The sequence below is a fragment of the Falco naumanni genome, chromosome 8 (genome assembly GCF_017639655.2).
Source record: "Falco naumanni isolate bFalNau1 chromosome 8, bFalNau1.pat, whole genome shotgun sequence".
Classification (NCBI taxonomy): Eukaryota; Metazoa; Chordata; class Aves; order Falconiformes; family Falconidae; genus Falco; species Falco naumanni.
The window spans coordinates 59,046,389-59,068,046 of NC_054061.1; the positions used below are offsets into that span (position 1 = coordinate 59,046,389).

Below are 21,658 nucleotides of genomic sequence, written 5' to 3' on the forward strand. Positions count from 1 at the left end.
TTGGAAGTGTTGCTCAGGTTGGATCAAAAAAAGCTAAAGTGGCAAATGCAACATCTGAAGACAGCTTCAGGAGAAATACTGGGTGCTACAAATAATTTATGCCAAGCTAGACAGGAGGAACTGCAAGAAAGCAGAGTGGAAGATGCAGGGAGAAGTACAATGTGTTGTGTTGTCTTTTCAAAATAACTTTTGACAAGATCCCTCAAAGGCTCTTACAATAACCCAAATTAGGTCCTCACAAAAGGGTAGAATGGTAGAAAAGATGGTAGAAATAAAGTGTGAAAAAAGTAAGCGCTCTTTGCAATGGTGATCGACCAAGTACTAACTAGCAGGATGCTGTTCTTCAACACGCACAGGGGAAGTCTGGAGAAGGTATGAACAGAAAGGGGATGAAGAAAGAAAATGTACAGGGCAGTTGCAACCAAAAACAACTATGAAGGGATACAAATCCCGGTCTTTATTCCATACAGTCCAAGGCCTAATGGACTTGCAGCAGCAGGATCATGCAATGGGTTTAACACTGCAAAAGAAAACATCTTTTCTCAGCACACAAACAGCAGAATGCATTGCCACAGGACTTCGTGGGACTCAAGAATATAAGAGGGCTCAAAAAGAATTAGGCCCACTTGAAGACAATAGACCTAACAATGCGTATTAAACACTGGGATCTGATTGAAACTTCCAGGCCTGGACATTCCCCAAAATCCTGACGCTGGAAGCTGGAGGCTGAACTGGAAGCTCAAGGGTACAGCAGTCTTAAGTATGTCTCTGCTCCGAGTATATAGGGCTTCAGATGCTGGCTTGAGCGGCTTGGATGTGGCCACACCGGATGGTTACGGATCAAACAGGCTGCCTAGCTCTGCAGCGACCAAGTCTGACTCTTCAGCTTGTTCCCCCTTTGGAAACCATTTCTCTATGTGCCTTTGTTACTGAGGGAAACTAGGGGAAAGTTTTAAAACAAGCAAAAGCAAAATTCACCAGGGCCACTCATCCTAGGATATATTTATTAACAATGTGGAAAGGTAATGTCAGTCTCCCTGCCGAGGACAGAAGCAGTGATTGAGTTTAGTCTCAGGTAAAAAGCCCAAAGGTTCCTCCTTGCTAGGTTATAGACACAGTAGCTGAAAGCTATGGCATTCCTGTCCGGCCTCCATCGGAGAGGTGGGTGGCAGGAGTAACAGGACAGGATCAGGTACTATTGATTTAGGTGGCTTTTGATTCAGCGTCTGGACAAGTATGTGCTGGGTTCGCATGCAGTCCTTCTCTTGTTACCACTGCTCTTGCATTACACCAACTGCTTTCGGTACTACATTGCTCCAGCTGAGCTCTAACATCAGGAGACAACTCTGTACGACTCCCCTGACAACTGCAGTGAAGTCCTAAGCAGGAGGACCTTCAGCTTTCAGTTTATCATATCTGTTAAGGGGACCCTAGAGCAGGTTGATACTTCTTCTGATGGAGGAGATGTGAAGAGGCTCAGAGCTGACCTTAGGCACCTCAGAGAGCCATCCCCCTTCACCTAACCAGGAGCAGGAGCTCCCAAGTGCCTGTGCTCTGCCACTCTAACCCTAGCTTGAAAGCAAGGATCCCAGGAGCTCTCCTTGCGATGGGAGAAAGCAGAGTAATCTTTTCATCCAGCATCTCACGAAAGCTAGTTTTGCAGGAAGCTCTGCCAGGCTTTCTGCAGTATTTACTACAGCCAGGGCTGTCCCCTTGCTTTCCCACCAAGGAACATTTTGTTCGAAGACAGCTAATGACCCATTTACATTTGCCTATAAAATGATATTGGGTTATTTCTCCCCACCTCTTCCACCACTTGGCTGCCTCTGGTTTGCAGAGCTTGTCGGGGCTAATTACATTGGCTTTTTCATTGAGGGAGTTTTTTCTCTTTGCATGTGTTTTCTGTTCTGAGCATAGCACAGTTTCAACAGGTTTTTGATGCTGCTGTTGTTGTTGTTCTTGACAAGAGCTGCTGTTATGAAACACATCCTCATGGCCCTGCCAAGGCCCCAGCCAACTGCAAACCAGCTCTATTTGACGCAGGAGCAAATTGAGACCATTTGGTACTTGGGGCACTGGACATCTTATTCAGTCTGCAAGGGAGCTGGGAAAAGGGCTGAGTTTCTCCTCCCTCCCCTTCCCTTTCAATACACTCATTTGTTCCTGCAGAAACAGTCTGTTTCTTTTCCAGTCTTCCCTCTTCCCTAATTTTAACCATATGCAGTCCAAGATGGACATGGAAAATTACCTGCCCGTTACTCGCAGCAGATGCCTGCCACCAGTTAGGCCAATAAATTTCCCTTAGGGACACAAGCTGTCCCTTGCACCCTTTTGCCAGGGGCAAAGCTACTCAGATGGCAGCAAAACGAGAGCGTCCCAGGGCCCAGCCTTAAAGCCAACACAGGGCACAGACCCGCAGCTGATCGTGGAGCCAAACTCAGCAGGGGAGCACCCTCTCCTCCAGCACACTAGGGGATTTGAGGTCTAGGGGAGGAGACCACAGATCCCCTACCAAGTGAGACCTTCTCCCCCACGGAGAGAGAGTGCCTCTGCCTTGAGGGGGCCCATGTCAAGATCACAGCTGTTGTGTGCGGTCTGGGCAATAGTTTCTCTTCCCCACTCTGCTCCCCAGTGTAGCAGCTCATTTATCAGGGAAACGCGCCAGCAAGCTGAGGTGGTGGGAGAGCTGGGCCACAGCTGTGCTCCCAGCAGCCCTCCACTCAGACAGGACTTAGCATGTACCATCCCAACACCAGCTAGGCTTGATCAAAGCTACGTGGGGCCATCCGCTCTTGCATCCAGTGGACGCCAGGCAGGCAAGCCCAGAGATCTTTCCACTCAGGTCAGCGTTTCCATCCTGGAAAAGATAAAAGGGATGCCCTGGGTGGAGAACAGCGCCAGCTTAAGTGCCGTGGGAGATGACCACACGATCCACCCCACAAACTGCAGAAGGTGGCAGGTCAAACAACGTAGCTTCCTTCCTACACTGGTACAAGAGATGGGATTAAAGCCTCCCTCCATGGCCTGCCCAGGGGAAGCATTTCAGAGCATTGGATGCCCCAGAAGAGATGCTATTCCTTATCAGACTCCGTCATGGTCAGCTTGGACCACAATGACTTGGCCAAGGCTTCGAAGATGTGGAGCTCTGGGCTGCTCCTCACACTTGGACATCACAGACTGACTCTGGGGAGCTCTTGCACCCCACCAAGAATCCAGGCACCATTTTAATTAATGAGGACAACCTGTTTTACCATGCACACAACCCCAAAATATTTCAACAGGAGGTTGAACTGTTTAACCCAAGGCTTTGGCTCAGCTGGAGCGTCACACTGAAGAGCCCACGCAAGCCATGGGGAGCGGACATGAGAACACATCTGGCAGCACTGCCAACACCCCACTATGGGATGCCCCTCCGCAAGCAGGGCCCTTATAACAGAGTGGTAATTATATTCTAAAACCTCCAGTTCTAATAAAACCCATTCACACACATTCAGAAGAGTTGAATCTTACTTACAGCTCTTCCCAAGCCCTTACGTTATTTTCATCAACTACAAAATTGTTAGATAATCACAACAAATATTATGTGGGGGCTGTTTTGGAGTATTTTACAGTCTGAATGTTGATTATTTTTTTTTTGATTGCAGCAGCGGCAGCTGTGGTGAGGGTTTGCAGGGCTGCGGCTGCTTGCCGCTCCAGGGATGGTGGCAGCACCTTCACCCCGCTGGAGGCAGCGGCCATCTTAAGCAGGGGAAGACCACTGGCCCTGAGGTGGCTACAAGCACATCTCCGTCCCACTGCTACAGCATGGCCCACCATCACCAGGCCCAGCACCCCTCCGTGGCAACAACCACAAGGATCCAGACAGACAGCCGCCTCCTTCCGTCCCCCAAGGTCAACCAGGAAACAGGATCCCCAGTGAGGGATGCGCCGCCATCTTATCCCTCCCTCCCGCAAGGCACCAGCCCCCGGCCTGCAGGAGCAGAGGGCAGAGCCCCAGCCCTTGTGCTGATTTTCCCCTGGCAGCTCTCAGGATGGGGGAGAGGGGCCGCAGGGAGAGGCAGCGGGGCTGAGGTTACCTCACGCGGCCGTGTGTGGGTGAAGCCACCCCACCGCAGACCCTTGTCCCCTCAGACAGGCCAATGCGCCAAGCCTGCGGCAGCAGCCCACGCAGCGCCTTCCTCCCGCCTCTTCGCTAAATAATCCTTTAAAAACTCTCTGTTATTTTTTCACTGCGATGAATTAGGAGGCCTTCGCTGTAAAACAGTGATTCTGCAGGGTGGAGGGGATAATTACATCCCCCCTTCGCACCGCTTCGTCTTGCCCGGGGAAGACGCCAGCATAAAAGCTGGGCTGTAAATCATTTTCGCACATGTTAATATGACTGTTTTTGCCGGGGAGGCTAGGGAAATAAGGAAGTGCATGTATATTGTCCTCACCCTTATTTAATTTAAAGAGGACCCCCCCTTTCCTAAACATACAGAGGCAGAAGGACACAGGCTCGGCCCTGTGTCTCAGCCAGCCTGACCTAAGGGACGTAAACCCCAGGTTAGATCCTCTCTGCACAAATACCCCATGGCTGGGACAGGATATCCTCCTTGTTACATTTCAGACAAGACCTTCCTCCCCCAAAACATGACAAACTCTCCTTCTCCAAACTCTAATTGTCATCCGGTCTTTGCGACCCACTTCAGAACCACCTCCGAGCTTCACCGTGCTGCAGAAGCGATGTCCCGAGGGAACAAAACACCTCTGAGCTTTAGGTCCATCCTCTACTGAGCCATACAAACACAACTGCAGAAAACACGTACAGTCCATTGCTCCTCTCCACGTAGTAGCCCAGATCTAAACCATTTCTTGTGTATCAGCAAAGGCTGCACTACCAAAGAGAAAACAAACACGAGAGTCCTCCAGAATGGAGCCTATGAATGGCCCTGTTGGTCTATCTGTTACTGATGCTGCATCTGGAAAGAGAAAACTATGTCATTTCATGCAAGACATTTTCTGGCGCATTGGCTGAATTTACTTCATCTACCCGAAACCCATTTTAAAAAACTCCAGCAGCAAAATCAGAAGAACCAAATAGAGGCTTTTTGGTGTGAGAAACGAAACCAAGAAACCCAAATCAGCTTACGTGAAGACTGATAGTAAAAGCTTGTATGTTTTAAGAGTTTGACAAGGGACACAAAAAGAGGCGATGAAATTGCAGAAGGAAAAATCTAAGAGGGAAACTGGTGACATGTGTATTATTGCACACCAAGCATTGATAAATGTTTATTGTTGGAGACAGAAACACACCACCCTTCCTTTTCTGATGTGGGCTAGGCAAAGGGCATGCGCCAACAAACCCTGTAACTGGATCAATCCCAGGGAAGAATTTCGTTCCTTGGGTAGTGGTGGTGTGTAAGGTGGTCTCAACCCTTGGGCTTGCTTCTGGAGATGAATATCGCCTCTTCCTTGCACTTGAAGTGCCTCAAAGGGACAGGCACAGGGTGCACCAAGTGAGTCAGAGTAGCCTGTGTTTCTGCAAGCTTCTGAGCTCCCGGAGGCCTTCCTTTTCAGGCAGGGTCTTGCCATGGATAGGAGCAGCTCTCCCTGGACTAACTTCTTCAAGGATGTGAACTAGCACAGCCGCCCTGCACTCCTGCAGCCGGGAACCCAGCCCGGCTCATTTCAGTGGAAATCTCATTAAGGAGGAGGTAGAGTTAAGCGACAAAGAAATCAAGCTTATCAAGGTCCAGCTAGGGATAGTCAGAGGAAATGCAGCAGCCAGAGCACATGCCAATATTGTTAATGCCTTTTTGGTCTGTATCTTAGAGAGGGTTTATTTTGGCAGCTGCAGAGTGTGTTAAAAAAATATGTCCTTGTTGTATAGATTGCATAGACTGTTGCAGAGAGCCAAAGCTACGAGGCAGCACAGGGATGTTCTGACACCGGGGCTGAATCCTCACCTGGCAGAAGTCCACCTGGCTCCAGCAAATCTAACAGCATTGCACCGCTTTACACCAGCTGAGCATCTGGCCCCAGTTGGTTGGTTGTTCTGCTCATTATTTGTTTTTCTGACACCTCCTTTGGGCTTCTCATGCTTAATTTACAAAATGGTGACTTTTTAGATGCTGCAGTGCTATGTGGTTATCGTTAAACTCAGCCACATTCTGTAGCAGTTCAGCAAGTCATAATGGGCTCTTCAGATCCAAGCCTTCCTCTTAGTGTCAGTACGGCTTTCTCAGCTCTGATATCCGCAAGATTCAGAAGGGTTCAAACAGTTCCAAGAGCAAGCTTGGAAATGAGAGACCTCTGTTTGCCAATGGCCATGTGAGCAAGCTTTTTCCCCTCCCCCAGCACTTCTTCTAGAAGAAGCATTGCTTTAGAGGGCTAAAAACCAGAACCAAGCAGGCCTGTCTTCCGGTTCGTGACCAATGGATGCCAGTGACTTACTGATGAATCAAAAACAATGATAGATTTGAGTAGCTAGCCAAATCTCATCCATGTGTGCATCTCTTGCATGCTAGAGAAAGACTGTTCTGGATGCATGGTGTCCTTTCCAGTGCCCACACACAACAGACTGGAGTCCATGAGCCATCTGTGATGGTGTCCTAGAGATCCTTCAGCAGGTCTGTCCCTGCTGGAGAGGTCAAGGTGGTGGCCATCATGTGGATGGGAAGCATGTGCTACGAATGCTACTCTGTCCCTCATTGATCTGTTCGAAACATTGGTTCTTAGCTACTTTTATCCAGAAGGTAACTAGGTCATTTCCTGGAGAGGTAACCAAAGGGACAGCTATTGTGGTAGTGCAGATAGATGGGCACCTTTGTGAGCCCATGGGAAAGTGACTACAGGAGCCTTTCATCCACATGAGCTGGGGATATCACTGTGTACTTGATTTGGGGGGTGAGATACTGTTTCCATGCTGTGGTTCATCAGTCTTACCGAAGGTGGGAATCTCTGCTCACAAAACTCTTCCCTAGCAGGGCCGAATATATCGCTCTCTTTGACTGCAAAAGGCAACACCAAGTGTGACCAAAGGCAGCTCCTTACAGGATGCAAATAAAGCTTTAAAGAGAGCAAACTGTTGCGAAAACAAAAAGAAACAGCTAGGTCAGCAGTAAATCAGGCATCCTTGGCACTGGTCTCAAGCTACACACAGCTAGGACCATCTGGTGGCAGCGGGCAAGCTAATACATCCAAAAGCAGCTTGCTCTGGCCAGCGGCATGTGACAAAGGCTCTTGTGTCCCTGTAAGAAAGGGCCCTGCAGGTGACACTGATGAGCATAAGCAGTACTGAAGAGATTCTTCACAAGTAGCTGTCATAGCTCTCACTGCAACATCATCTCTCCCCCACCTTAACATACCCAGAGCCCTAGAGTACTACTCAGCCAACGGCAAGACCCACCTTATGTCTTCAGATTTGCTGCTGCCCGGTCCTTCCTGTTCCCTTCACATTCTGTGACCAGTCTTGTGCGCCAAGCCACTACCTTGTGTGTCCAAGGCCAGCTTTGGCCTCATGGCAGGTGAATGCAAAGGGCTAGCTACACCTTGACTGTACAGGTCACCGTAAAGATGGTGCTGGTGGCACGTACCCCTTTGCATTTTAGCATGGCTTTTTTGGCTCCGCAGTTGCAAGGATTCCCACCCATAGCAATTCTTATGAGGAGCTGGGAATCCCTTCACTGCATTTTCAGCACGCACATCTTGGATTTTCCTGTTTCAGGCGTGGAAGCAGTAAAAGAGCTGAAATTGTACCCATCGTGTTGCTATTGGTTGCTTGATCTTCTCTCCCCCCACTCTTCCTCCTGCCGCCCCCACTTCATTCCACATTTTTCACCTCCCAATGCTTTCTGGAGCTTGCCCAACAGAAATAAACGCATCCTGACCATCACTGGTGGGGCAAGAGGTTACTCTCTCGGTAAATTTAGCCTCTCACTGACAGATTTATCTTCCTTAATCAGAACCAAGTGTAGTTACCGAGGTTTGTTTTTGTAGACTGAACTTCCCCAAAGTCAGTGCACACACACCTCCTCCTCCCTCCCCAATTACATAAATGCTTTTAGTTAAGAGCTAATTTCCTGGAGCGTGTGCCAGTGCTCTCTCCAAGCAAACAAAACAAAGACGACACGTAAAAAACTGTGTTTTGCATTGAGAAGGAAGCTCGCCCTAATAAAAGTCCGGGAATGAGATGGCATCAAAGGGTCTTTTCCCCATTTCTCCTCCTTCATTTGCATGTGTAAGATAAAGCAGAGATGGTGAGCACCTTTCCAGTCTAAAAATGCAGGTTGTCCTAATAGACCTTGAAAAGCCTTGTATAACAGCATAGAGAGGTCAGTGTGCTGAGGTATGTTGCAGTAACTGACTGTAGATGAACTTGTCTGGACTTCACCAGATCTTGTCTCCATCCAGAGTGACCCAGAAAGTCATTTTTAGCAAGCACAACCTCAGGACCTCACAACAGCTGGCCATATGTTGCCTAATGCAGGCACCGAGCCTTCTCAGATGCTACAATTTGTCTTTCCTCCTTTTGCAAAATGTCGTTTCACCCAGTCAAAGAGAGCTAAAGTTTTAGTCAGAAACTAAAACGCGCCTTTCACTAAGCAGGTGAGCCTGACAGATTCACCAGGAGAACCACATAGCCTCTCCATTTAAATCAAGACTGCCTCTCTTGTCCTTGCTTCATCCTACATTCACACGTTGGCACTGCTGATGTATCCCATCCTGCCGCAGCTTGGATCGCTCTGGCGGCTGATCTAGCCAGGCCTTGGCTCCGCAGTCCTCTCCTGGGAACAATTTGGAGGCTGTGTGGTAGGAGAGACTTTGTGGACATCTTACTACACGGGGCTCCTCCTCTACATCTGTCTATAATCTTACTTGAACATTTCCCTTTCATTTTTCTTCCCATCATGCTATTAATTAAGAACATTTCTAACATGTGCCAGCCTGGAAAGGAGTGTGTTGTAATGACCATTTTTCTTCTGTTTCAGTTTAAACGGTTGTTTTTATTGAGCTCCTAAAACGCAACCAAGCCCATAAAGAACTGATTTTAAGAGAAAAACTTGAATTCGGACTCCAGTAAGGTTCAATAAACTTCCATTAGGTCTCAGACAAGTGGATCACATGAATGGTGACCATGACTTCAGCCCCTCTTCACTTCTGTGTGTCACGCATGAGAAGCCTGGCTAGTGTAACTGAGTAATGTTTCTTCCCTGCCTTCTACAGGCCATGCTGGTTGCTAGTTAGAAGAAAAAGCAAGAAATAGGGAGGGAAATCCAGGATCTCTCTGGTCTCAGTACGATGTCTCCATGGTTGTCATACAGTCCTATTGGATGTGTCAGCACAGGCCAGCTCAAGGTGACCCGTAACAAGAAGAGATACTGCAGGCTGCGGCATCCAAAAGGACCAGACCTAATAGCAGTCCCTTTTGGCTTTCACACTTACTACCTCGTCTGGGATCCATCCGGACAAAGGCCATTAATTAGAAATGTAGTTTGCTCAGACTTAGCCCGTGGAAGCTATCAGAAAGGGTTGCTTTGCTGTCGTGCACTGTTAACGTGTTCCACTTGGTTTTCTTTCCTTTCTCTCTGGACACAGGAAATGAAGAGGATCTGGGAGGATAAGATAAGGCATGTAATAAATTGACTTCTTATAAATCAGCCTGTCTCTTGATCTTTCCACTGCTGCCTCGGTTTGTGCTGTAACAGGGTGCAGATGAGCTTCGTTCAATAGCTTGGTTTCTGCCATCCATCAGCTCCAACGTCTGTGGCAAATCTCCAGCAGGTTCCTTGTTCCTTATGCTTTACCTGGGGAGCCTTGTCTTGAATGGTACAATGGTGCACATCTGCACACTGAGAGGCCCAGTGCCTCCCATCGGATCTAATCTGCCTGCTGTAATACAGCTTGACACGGCCAACCACACCACCAAGACACAGCCCTCAGCCTCCTGCTGTCATAGCACAGGCATTACTACAGCAACAAGCCCAAATCGGCTGTTCCAGGACCAATATGCTGTCTACAGCCATGACCCATGCCCGATCCTGCCCTGCCAGACTGCAGAGTTAAATGCAAACACAACTGGATGTTAAATCAGGCCTTCATAAGAGTAGAAGACAGACAGATGTCTCTCGGCCAATCTTTTAGCCTTCTTTTGTGCGACAGACTCTGGAGATTTTTCCAGGGGATCTGCAAAGGTGCAGATTTAAGTCTCAGCCACTGCCCTCCACAGAGCAAAGAGGTGGCAGAGAAAAGTCCCTGTCACTTGATACCCAGACAATAAAAAGAGACTGTCATCCTTCGCAGGAGTCAGCTTTGCCCACGCACAAAGCCAGGAGGATCCTCTGCACTCGCCTGCTCTCAGCCACCCCTCCGTCCCACTTCTGATGAACGGGAGCACCACCCTTGCTCACATCTGCCCTTGAAGGGCTCACCATGGATGGATGGCACTCCCCGTTGCTGGCTGGAATTGATTTCCTGAGCCCACCACACCAAAACGTTGCCATGGGGTTACTCTGCCCTAAAACCAGACAGCTGGCACTGCAGGAATCAGCATGTCAAGAGAGTCTTAAAAGCCTCAGCTCACTGTGACACCTGGCCTTAGCTCTATGCTCCAGTGTTTTGCAGGAAGGAGAAGGGGGTTTCTGGGCACTTGGGGGTTTTCTTCTAGCAAAGTCTTACTCATTTTTTACCTTTTCTGTGGGGGGTGCTGGTCCCAAGGGGCTGCTGCCATTCTTGGCACGAGACAGAGATCTGCTCAAGAGCTGTGGGTACAGTAATCAGAAGAATGATTCTCCAGAATCAGCCAAAGCCATATGTGAGGCTCCTTCCACGGTCACAGTGTAGGGCAAGGCACAGCCGCTGCACTTCTGGGTTTGGCTCTGTTCTCACTGTGCTTAATTAGCCATATCCACTCTCTCCCAGCAATCCCCTATTTCCATGGCATTTCCCCATCCCAGTGCCTGGGGCTCTACCTCACCACCTAAGGGTGCAGTCCCCAGGTTGAACCACTGTTTCCCCACCGAGTCTTTGCTTTCTATACTTTTAATGCATTGCTATCTTACACTGCACGGCGTGTTGAGGCCAATGCTGCTCTCCTAGCTTCAATGCAACTGATTAACGTCCACCAAATGGACTTGAGATAGGACCCAAGTACCTATGAAGAAGTTGGAGGCATCTGCATCACACTTAAGGTGCGAGGAGCCCCTCCACAGCTCATACTGGGAAAGCCTGTGACGGAGGACACTCAGGGTATCCTCACAACTCACTGCCCAGCCCATCTGGGCCTATGAGGATTGCTGTGTAATGAAAATACCTAGGAAACGACACATGGAAAAGCAAAACGCAAACTAGCAGTCCTGGCACAACTAGCCTGCGTGGATCTCAGACAGGAATTCTGCCTGATTTTTTTTTAACGTCTCACTGGTGTCAGTAGGCAGAGATGAGCCTCGTGCAGTGGTTGCAGCCCCAGCTGTCAGCTCCTAAAGCCTGGGCGAAGGCTCACACAGCCCAGCCTCTGACGCCCAGACCTCCCAATGCACCGGGGCCGTGTACAAATCTAGGTGGGGTTATGTTGCCATTATAAGAGCATTAACGTTTTCTTTTCCCATTGGTGCAATTAAGGATGAAACCTTATGTTTCCTTTTGCGTACAAAACAGTTAGGTCAGCCCAGAAGCATTGCTTAAGCACAAGACAGCTTAGCTGAGCAGTGAGGAAGGCCACAGCAGCTAAGAGAAATTGCAGAAGAGGGGAAAAGCAACACAGAGGGGAGAGGTGCATTTATATATTTTCTGAATTAGCACGGGTTGAGGTGGGATCCTTACCCCGTGACATCTTTAATCCAGACTGGGCACCTTCCTATGTGAAACTCCCAAGAAACCACCCCAGATTTTTAGCTTAATAGCAGTTTTTTCCACCTTGCCCTACTTGGGCAAGCAGCAGCTATCTATATGCAGGACAAAGCAGCATCTGCTGGATTTCAAAGCTCACCCTGCAGCTGCCTGGAACTACAGCAGAGCCTGAGTAAACTGCACCCAATACTGGGCCCATGAGCTGTCTTTCATGGTGGTCACGGTGGTGGGGATGGCCTCAGGTGCACCAGGGACCAGGAGCACTGCAGGGGGCTCCCTGGCACAGCTCTCACTGGAGCTTCTCCCTTTGCCCCTGACCTGGTGGTGCAGCCGCTATCAGGACCTGCCAGCCCCAGCTCCAGCTGGGGACTGCTCCCTCTGCCAGGCAGACAGACTCTCCGCAGTGGCAGAGCTGTCTGCACAGCCCAGCTCCATGCTGCAAACATCAGCCCAGATGTGTTGCCCGGAGCACATGGATGCAGCTAGGGCAGCTCCCCACATGCAATGACAGTCACTCACTTCAGCTGACATTGTCCACTTCTGCCCATCTTCCAGGGGTTGTACTGGACCAAAGTGCATCTCCGCTGCCCAGAGACAGACCTCCGTTTCCAGAAGGCAAGCCGGGAAGGTAAATTTTGCTCTCATTTTTTGCTTAATATCAAAATTCCCCTCATTTCCCATAGAAAGCAAGCACACGTGGGACTATTTTTACCCTGAGTTATTTTTACTTAGTCTTTCCTACGTTGCCTCTCACATGGCTGTAAAGAGAGCACCCCCACCACACAGGCATGCGAGAGACCGAAGGCAGCGGCTGGAAGGGCGCTTTCTCCCTCTACAGCATGACAGGGCTGGGGGCAAACGCGCTGCTGGTAATTACAGCACAGCATCATTAGATCAGCTGCTGCTTGCAGCCTTGCTCCCCAGCCCGCCGGGTGCAGTGAGGCTGTTCCTAGCCAACACTGCTGCCTGCACCAGCCCCATTGCTAGAGACACCTCCAGCCAAACATGCTCCCATCCTGATGGTGCTGCCCCAAGGGACCCAATTCATGCTGTCCTCCTCTTACACCACAGAGCAGTTAGCCCCCAGGAAAACAACAGGGTGCTGGCGCAAGCTGAAGGCACCTGAAGCTGCACTCAGAGCTGAAGCCTGGCCATAACCATCAGCAGGGCACCGTGTGGCCCCCCTGGGACAGGGCCCCCTCTGCTCATCTCTGCCTTAAAGCAAAGCCTCCGGGCAGGCGGCTGGGGAAGGGGACCAGGATGATCAGAAGTCGCTTTGGCCAGGGATGCAAACGCCTCTGGCCAGGGTGAATGCTGTGGGTGCTGCGGGCCAGTGGATTTTTTTTGGTTTGGATGAGCAATGTGCAAAGGTCTGGGTTTCACTCCTTAGGGGAATTAAAACATAGCCCAAGCCTTAATGTTTTTGCACAAAGGGGAATCACTGCTTCCCACCAGCATGACTAACCTCACTAATTGCAGCCTTTGCGGTCAAGCAGCAGCTGGGTAGAAAGGCGGTCGCGCTGAGAGGCTGGTCTGGAAGCGGCACTGTGGCTGCGGCCGAGGCTTTGGCTCCTTGCAAGCGCGGCAGCGTGGATGTGAAGCTGGACAGGAGGGGAGGCAGAGGAGGCCAGACTCTGCTCAAGGGACCGTCATTTCCCAGAGCTGCTTCTTACCCTGCCACCACCTCTCAGAGCATCTTCCCAAGGCTCCTGCCAGCTTCCCCAGGAGAAATCACAGCCTCTCCATCCCACCAGCCCTCTGCAGCCCAGATAACAGCGTGCCACACCGCCCGCAGTGCCACGCTGCCCGCAGTGCCGGCCTGCAGCATTTGCTGGCAGGTCCCCCGTTACCATGGCAATGCTGTCAAGGTTCAGATAATATTTTCCTCCAGCCCGATTTCTGCTGCTGCTGCTTTATTTGCCCCCCCCCCTCCGTACTTTGCTAGTCATGCCGGTGCAGCCTACCTCGTGAGGCAGCAGGGAAAGGGTTAGGATGCTGCTCTGCTGTTACGGCTTCGGTCACATTGCTTGAAGTCCTTGCTCAGGAGTAACAGCATTAGATCTTCTGTCACAACAGACGTAAAGCTGAAATCAGCAAGCAGATACTAACAAATCCTCCACTGTCTCTTCTCATTAGACTTAATCACAGGGAAAAACCCAAAAGGCCTGAAACATTTTGTTAAGTGACAGATAGATATTTTTTTTTTCTTTAAAAGGAAAAGCTCACCGAGCAGAGGGGACAGCCATGGGTACAGCTCCTCATCAGTGTTGGTCTCGCTATGGGTGCTGCTGCTGTGCTCAGGCCCTCTGGCAGCCCCTCTGCCTGCCCATCCTCTCTGTTCAGTCCCCCCATCTGCGACCCTCCTCTCTGGAGGGGCAGCAGGGCAGATGACAGCAGCCTGCATCACATTTGCATGGAGGGCCCAACCCCGGGGGTCCATCCCACCCCAGTGTCCAGCGCAAGCCTCCTGGGCTCGCAGGAACATCTCCTTGGGGCCACAGTCCCTTTTCACCCAGGTGCTATTTCCTGGTGGCCTCCATCCAGCTTCTCCATAGCAACATCTAGACATTAAATACAGACGCATCCCCAAACAGCCTTTGCAAAAATGCCACCTCTCCCTACCACAGACAGGCATTTTCAGGGAATGTCACATTTCCCCCTTACCCATCTCCAAACGAAGATGGGAAAGCAGCTAATTAGGAGTGGTCTCACATTGTCTGCATCCCAAGCTGTTAGCTAGCTGATGAGCTGCTAAATTATTTTTCATCCTTGCTGAAAGAGATTAACCTATGGCTTTAGATGCAGAGGAACAACGTCTGCTGCCCAGGACAGCCAGGCAGTGCCAGAAGCCCCACTACCAGAGGCTGCTCACACCCAGGGAGGGAAGCAGGGCTGAGGGCAGCTGGGACCAGTGGAGGCAAAGGGCTGCTGGCACTGGGTGCAGGCAGGCAGCAGCACCCACCTCACCACCTTCAGAGGATGGACAAGGTGCACAGGAACAGCTACTGCAGTAAACCTCAGCATGGAGGATTCTGCTCAAACACCGTCCTGGGGACTGTTAATCAGTTATTGCTTGTAGAGAGGGGAAGAGGAGAGACTCCCTGCAAGGACAGGACAGCTGGGACCATCAAGGAAGGCCAAGGAAAGCCTGGCACCCGGCTCTCATTGCCAGGCACCAAGAGAAAATGAGGCCAGAAAATTAAGAGCCATAGGGGCAGGATGCTAACAGAGCATGGCCTGGAACTGCGCAAAAGAGAAGGTGCTGCTCTGGGAGACAGAGACACAGCCTCTACCGTGTCCTGGGACTTTCACACAAAAATACCAGGGCTCTTTACCTACCTTTGCTGCTCTAGTCTGAGCATTTCAGAGAAACCGCAGTACGCAGCCACACTGCTCACCTGCTTTGCAGCTCCCCATGACATCCCTAGTGATTCATCTCCAGCAAGTTCAGCAGCAGGGTGCAGCTCCCGATTCCAGCCAGTTTTCTGAAAAGCAGACAGCAGGGGTAAGAGGAGAGACATGGTTGACTCCTTTAGTTAAGGAAAGAGCCAGATTTATTGGACACTGCTGGAAGATGCGAGGCATTGCAGGGAAAGCCGCAACCACACCCACGAGGCACCTGGTGAAGTGTCCCAAATCTCCTTGATCCCAGCCCGGGGGTTGCTGTCCATGCAGTGATAGCAGGTCATCTTTAGCTGGGGTTTCCAGGCTCTTTCCTATGAAGACATTGCTACCTGATCCTCGTGCAACTCAGTCCTTTTAGCCTGAAGGTGTGATAGGACAGGGTGAGCGAGCAGAAGAGGCTGGAGCAGCCTGAAAGCACTTACATACACAAACAAGCTCGGTGAACACCCGGGCACCACAGCGATGCTTCAGCTGCAGCAAACCCTCCTGCAGAAAGCCCAGACCTGCTCACTGGCAGCATAAGGTAGAAAACCTCCAAAATGCTCATGCATTCCTCTTCTGCGACCCACTGTGTGGCTGAGCCCAGCCTGTGCTCCAAGCACTGGCAATTCAGGAGGCCAGGAACTTCTCGCACCGGAGCCTGCACTCTGGTTTCTCACAGCCCCTGTGGAATTTTCCTAACATACATCAACTCACTTTTTGAAGTCGTGTAGCTATTTGGCACCTGTGGCATCCTACAGCAAGCAGGTCTTCTGCTTAACGGCACTTTTTCCGTTACCAAAGACAGGGAGTCGCCTTTTCTGCATGTAATGGCCAGCTGCAAGCAGATATTCAGTTGCACGAAGCACGGCCTGACTCCTCTGCCAGGTCTCTGATCCAGGCCAACAGGCAATGCTGCCGCTCGGTACAAATAAAGCAGGGGAGGTAGAGCAGCACTGCATGCAATTGCAATGAGAGCGCCCTGAATTAAACGGAGAGCTCAGATAACTGGAGCAATCCCTTATCAAACACTGAACCCCATGGAGATGGGGAGATTGGTGCTTGGGTCGCCATCCTGCCTCAGAGCAAGCCCTGCGCTGCTGGTGCTTGGGGTTTTTTCTCTTTGCCATCCTTGATTACAAGAGTGGTACTTTGGCAATCATGCTGAGGCTACTGATTAGCTGATGTTGGGACATCGTTCCAGGAAAGGCAATCATTTCTCAAAGTGCTTGCAGCTCCCAGTTCAGGGCAGGTGAAGTGCTAATAAATATTGAGCACAGCAAGTGAGTCTGACTCCAAAGCAGCTCAATAAATTAAAGGCTATTAGAAAAAAAAAATATCTGCAGATGCTTCTGCCAACCTTTCTTCTCCAGCAGCAGCTCTGGGTGCTGGTACTTTGCATTCCCATTTCACAGGGCAACTCACTGGAAGGAACTGCTTGTCTTTACATTGCGAAATCCAAACTGTTGAAATCTCCAACTGAGATGAAATTGCAGATCATTGTTTTACTGGGCAAAAACCTGTGCAGCGTCCCATCCAGGTCCGAATCACAGCTAAGCATGCCAGGCTCTGTCCTCCCAAGCTGACATCCCGAAGGCTAAAGGTCCAGCACACACTGCAGGCTGCACAGACATGGGCCAATTGAAAAGTAAGTGCTGTCTGGCAAAGAAATGAGCTGCTAATTTATTGAAACGCTCTGCAAAATAATTGCATTTGGAAGCCTTCAGCTGTCCTGGGTTTGTGCCTTCATGCAGGAGTGCAACTTCAAGAGATAGGACATAAAAGGGAATGGAAAACCAAAGAGATCTTTGAAGCTGGGGCAAAAGAGCATACAATCAAACAGAGCAAAACTCCCAGCTCCCACCCCACACAAAGCTTTGCAGCTCCTGTGGACAAGCAATTAAGAAACAAATCAGCCCTGTTTGTTTTCACAGAAGTGAGAAACACCTCCAAATCTGGCAGCAATTTCTGTTCCTTCAGACAACTTGCTCACAGCAAGCTGCACGCAGGGATGGGACATAGGGAGGAAAGAGGACCACTCCATCCGCTCTCCTCCTGGTACACGAGGTGGCTCCTACCCACGGTGAGGTCCTCTTCACGTGTTTCTTTTGTTTCAGGCCTGCCCAGTTGTCACTGGGATACTCTCCAGTGGGTGGCTGCTGTCCTCCATCCAGCGTGAGAATAGGGGGCTGGTTTGGGAAGGGTTGGGGAGGTGCTGAAGTCGACTACAACAGAGATCTGTTGTCTGAAGGGCATTGATTAGAGCTGTTTTGGCAGGATCCCTATGACCTGAACTATGGAGGAACAGGTTGCTTTCAGCTTCCTCTACAGCTGTGACAAGGAAGATGTCATTCCCCTACTGTGATTTAAAAAGCGGTAGGGAGCTGTAAGATGAAAAAGAAAAAATCAAGCAAACAAAACAAATCCTCAAAGATCAAAAGTATTGAAGAGCCTTACCTGGATGCTTCTAAGGAAAACAACCCCAGAAACAAAACCAAAAAAAAAAAAAAAATCCCCACAACCAAAAGCTCACCCAACCCAGAAGCACATAACTACATAAACACAAAACCCACCTTCTTGAGCAAACTGAGACCCACGCAGGCTCCCAGTACCTGGAGCACAACCCTGCTTGCCAGGATTTACTCAGAAAGATGAACTAGAGCCTGCCTTCTCCCCAACCCCCACCTTTAGGAGGACATTTGGCACTTTCCCCAGCTCCTTCAGCAAGGAGGGGAGATCAGCCATGTGACAGCTACCCAGGCCGCTTGCCTCCGATGCTGACAGAGGAGCAGTGCAGTGCCTGCTCCCTGCCCTCTGTTCTTTCTGTTCAGAGCCGTGAGTTTCGACAGGTCTGGGTCCTGGAGCTCCACCGAGACGAGAGCAGAGCTGGAACACCATCCAAAGGCAACAAAGGTGTCCAGCAGCATCACCTCCCTGCTCAGCATCTCCAGTGCAGAGGACCTCTCCCAAGCTCAATCTCTCTGCCAGCATCTGCTCCTGCAAAAGCTGCAGCCCAGCTGTGCCGCATGGTCCCAGCTCCTTGGGACTCTGCCTTTGCTCCTCAGCTTGGCTGTAGCTCCAGGTGAGAAGCAGGCTCCACAGCCCAGCCAGTCCAGCAGTGACCTCTAGTGACACGTAGGGGACACTCTTCAGTCCCCACATCTGGGTGGTGACGTAGACAAGGCCACAGACTACCATGAAGGATGCTGTCCTTGTGAAGCAAGTCCCGGCTGAGTTGGTGGGAGCATTGCTGCTCCTGGGTGGCACTACCAGGTCCTGGATGGGCAAGAGGGTCCTCATCTCAGAGCCCTGGCTTGCCCCCCAGCCTCCTTGCCCTAACTTGTTCCTCTCGGCTGGGCTGGAGCACTTCTTCTGACGCTCAGGCACCCGCTAAAGCCCAAGGAATGGAAAATTCATCAGCTGTATGTTGCTCCTCCAGTTAATCGCCCTTTGCTTCTGGTTTACCAGAAAGCAGGTTTCCCTTTCTGCTCAGGTGAGTCAGCAATGGCTCTGGAAGGGGTTTCCTCCTCCTGGAAACCCTCCACTGAGCAGCCGTTGCCTCCCCAGCACATCCCGAGCTGTGCAGGTATCCTCCAGACAGGAACACAGGGGGCTGCTGAGCCGGGGGATGCTTAGCTTCCCAGGCAATTGGCACAGCCTTTGCTAAGCACCCAGAGACAGTGTCAGGATCACGGCATGGTTTAAGCTGTAGGAAGCAAGCAGCGGCAAGAACCGCACTTGAGCAAGACAGAGCATCTCAGCCAGGGCAGCCATCTCCACAGCAGGGAGTCGCTGAGGGAACGCTGTGGTCCCCAGGGATGTACCAAAGCATGAGCTGATCAAGAAATGCGGCCAGGACACGTGTGGAGCAGGCTGTGTGCCCCAGGGAGCATCCGCGCTGCAGGGCTCTGCTTCCAACTGGATGAACAGATACAGCACAATGAAAAACAAAGGGCAGAGAGCAGCCTGGGATGCAGAGGAGAAAAGGGCTGAGGACCCATCATCCCCAGCCCCTGCTTGCTACTCGTTCCCAGGCGCTTTTGCAGCACTTGCACTCACACAAGGGCAGGGGAAGGACAGGGTCACTGCTACACCAGCCCAGCAACACAAAGAGGGGCTCAGAGCTCTTCCTGCTGGAGCTAGCTGGCTTCCCTCCCCCCTCCAAGTGCGTCTTCTCTGTGCCTCTGTCTCCATCTTCCTCTTGGGCCATCTCCTGGATCAAGGTTGTCACACAAAGCCAGAGTAATTGCCCTGCCTTGGAGAGCTCTTCTGAAAATCAGCGCATTCAGGAAAATGCATCTTGAAGTCCTCTGGTGCCCAGCAGTTGGGGCCATCCCGGTCCCAGGGACAGAGCTTGTATTCACGCTCTGCAAACAACAGGGCATTCAGCAGAAATGAAGAGACAGTAAATTCAGAAGTGATGAAAAAATGCATCTTTTCACACAATTCGCCTTGGGGAACTCAATGTCATATGACGTAGCCAAGGGCAGGGACTTGTGGGATCAAACAACTGCTGAGCTGGCCCTGGGTATTTCTATTATTCATACCAAAAAAAAATAAACTACATACAAATGTGAAAAGCCCACTGAGTGAACCACATGCAAGCACCAAAAAATCACTCAGGCTGTTTTGCCTATGAAGCACCAGCTGGAGAAGACTTCCCAAGGAGAGACCACCTTTTCTGGGAACAGGTTCTAGGGACAGCCTGGATGCGGGGTGCAGGACTTCTTGCAGCTTTCCCTGAGGTTCCTGCTACCAGCTGATGCACCTTGGCTGAGTCAGAAAAAAAAATAAAATATTTTGCTAGCGACAGCAGCGACCAGCACTCCCACCACAAAAATGGGTATCGGGACTTGCTCCTTCTAGCCACTCTTGGATGATTTTCCTGAAATCCCCACATACTGCTGGGAAAATCTTGGTTCCTCACCTCTGCGCCTGTCCTGCAAGGAGCTGCAGCCAGTGATCAAACTGGGCGTAAGGGCACTTACAGCTTCAGCCCATGTCCCAGCTTCTCTGGATGACACCATCAGGTGTGGCTCAAGGTCACGGCCATGTTTGGTCCTTCCCTTTACTGCAGTTGATGGAATAAATGGGTCTACAGCAGTAGCGTAGCTGATATATCAAAAACAGCACTGGAGGAGGTGTGAAAACGTGAAGATAGAAATACACAGAGTCAATCAGGATAAAACTTGGGCTTGGAAAGACCAACCCTCCTTCCCAGTCCCATTTTATATCAAGGGTTCGATCTTTTGCTTAAGGTGCAACGATTTCCGAGATCCTAAAACATACCTGAATTTTTTAATAAAAGTGCAGTTGGTGAGAGGGACAGAGACTTGCAGTGGAAAGTTGTAATAAAGCACGTGTTGTTTCCCTTTTAAACTGCAGAGGAAGAATGCAGGGAAAGGTTTAGAGCAGAGGCTTAGCCCTGGAAGAGCTAGCACAGTAAAATGGTACCTGCAAAAAACTAGTATGCCAATAAAAGCCCCCCAATACCTTCAATTTTTGAAGATTTCCTATTAGTACTTACAGTACGTTAACACTTGCCCCGGGTGCCAGTGCCACAGACTCTGGGTACCCGAGAGCACAGCCTGGAGAAGACTGGGGATGCTGCTGGAGCGTTCCTCGCCGGGTCCAGCCATCCTGCAGCAGGCACTGCCTTGTGGTCCCCGGCTGTACCACCTCGGATCCCCTGCAGTGCAGAAGAGCTGGGGAAGCAAGTGCGAGGGGAGGTCACGTAAACCCGCTCTGAATCACTGCAAGGTTGGGTTTTTTTCTGGTTTAGGTTTTGTTGTTGGGCTGTGTTTTGCTTTGGTTTTTTAAAACTGGTCAGATAAATGTTTTGAGAAGACATATTAAAGCAATGGCTGCTTTCTCCAGGGAACTATCAGGATGATTTTATTTGGCCAGAGCACGGTAACAGGGTCAGGCTGTCAGCTTCTATTAAGATTTGGATGTGCGTCACTGAATGGAAAGTGCTTGGCTACACTGCTTCTCATTAGATTGGTTTATGATAAATCTAATCGTTAACTTACTACACTTGGCCTATCTGAAGGGTATAAGGCTGGCTCTGCAGCCGCCCCAGCAGGCTGCAAACCAAATGCCTTCCCTGGGAAGGGCAGCTTCACCGTGGCAGTGCCCGGTTCACAACAGCAAATGTCTTGGCAAAGCTACTGCTGGCTCACCTGGCCTCTCCAGCCAGCGAGGCATTGCCCTCCCTGTTGCCTTGTCCCAGCGGGATGCATCTGCACCACACTTTCACCCCAGTGGATGTTTTTGGATAACCAAAGGGTACTCAGGTGCTTGACAGCTTGGCCACATGTCACTCATTGCTTCACACCTCCTTTCACAGCCCCTCACGCACCAGGCACAAGGCTGGGCTCCAGCACTGCTCCAAGGGCATCGCTGAAACCAAAGGAGGTGAAAACTTCCCCCTATTTTTAAGTCA

At 50.5% G+C, this 21,658-nt stretch overlaps 1 long non-coding RNA gene across 1 annotated transcript; it reads right to left on the minus strand.

The window, feature by feature from the left end:
• Positions 1-13,771: 13,771 nt before the first annotated feature.
• LOC121092891 lies at positions 13,772-20,335 on the minus strand. The gene is made up of 3 exons (XR_005829416.1): positions 20,141-20,335; positions 15,228-15,314; positions 13,772-13,893 (listed from the first exon to the last, which is right to left on the minus strand). It is a non-coding gene; the product is annotated as an uncharacterized LOC121092891 (long non-coding RNA).
• Positions 20,336-21,658: the final 1,323 nt, after the last annotated feature.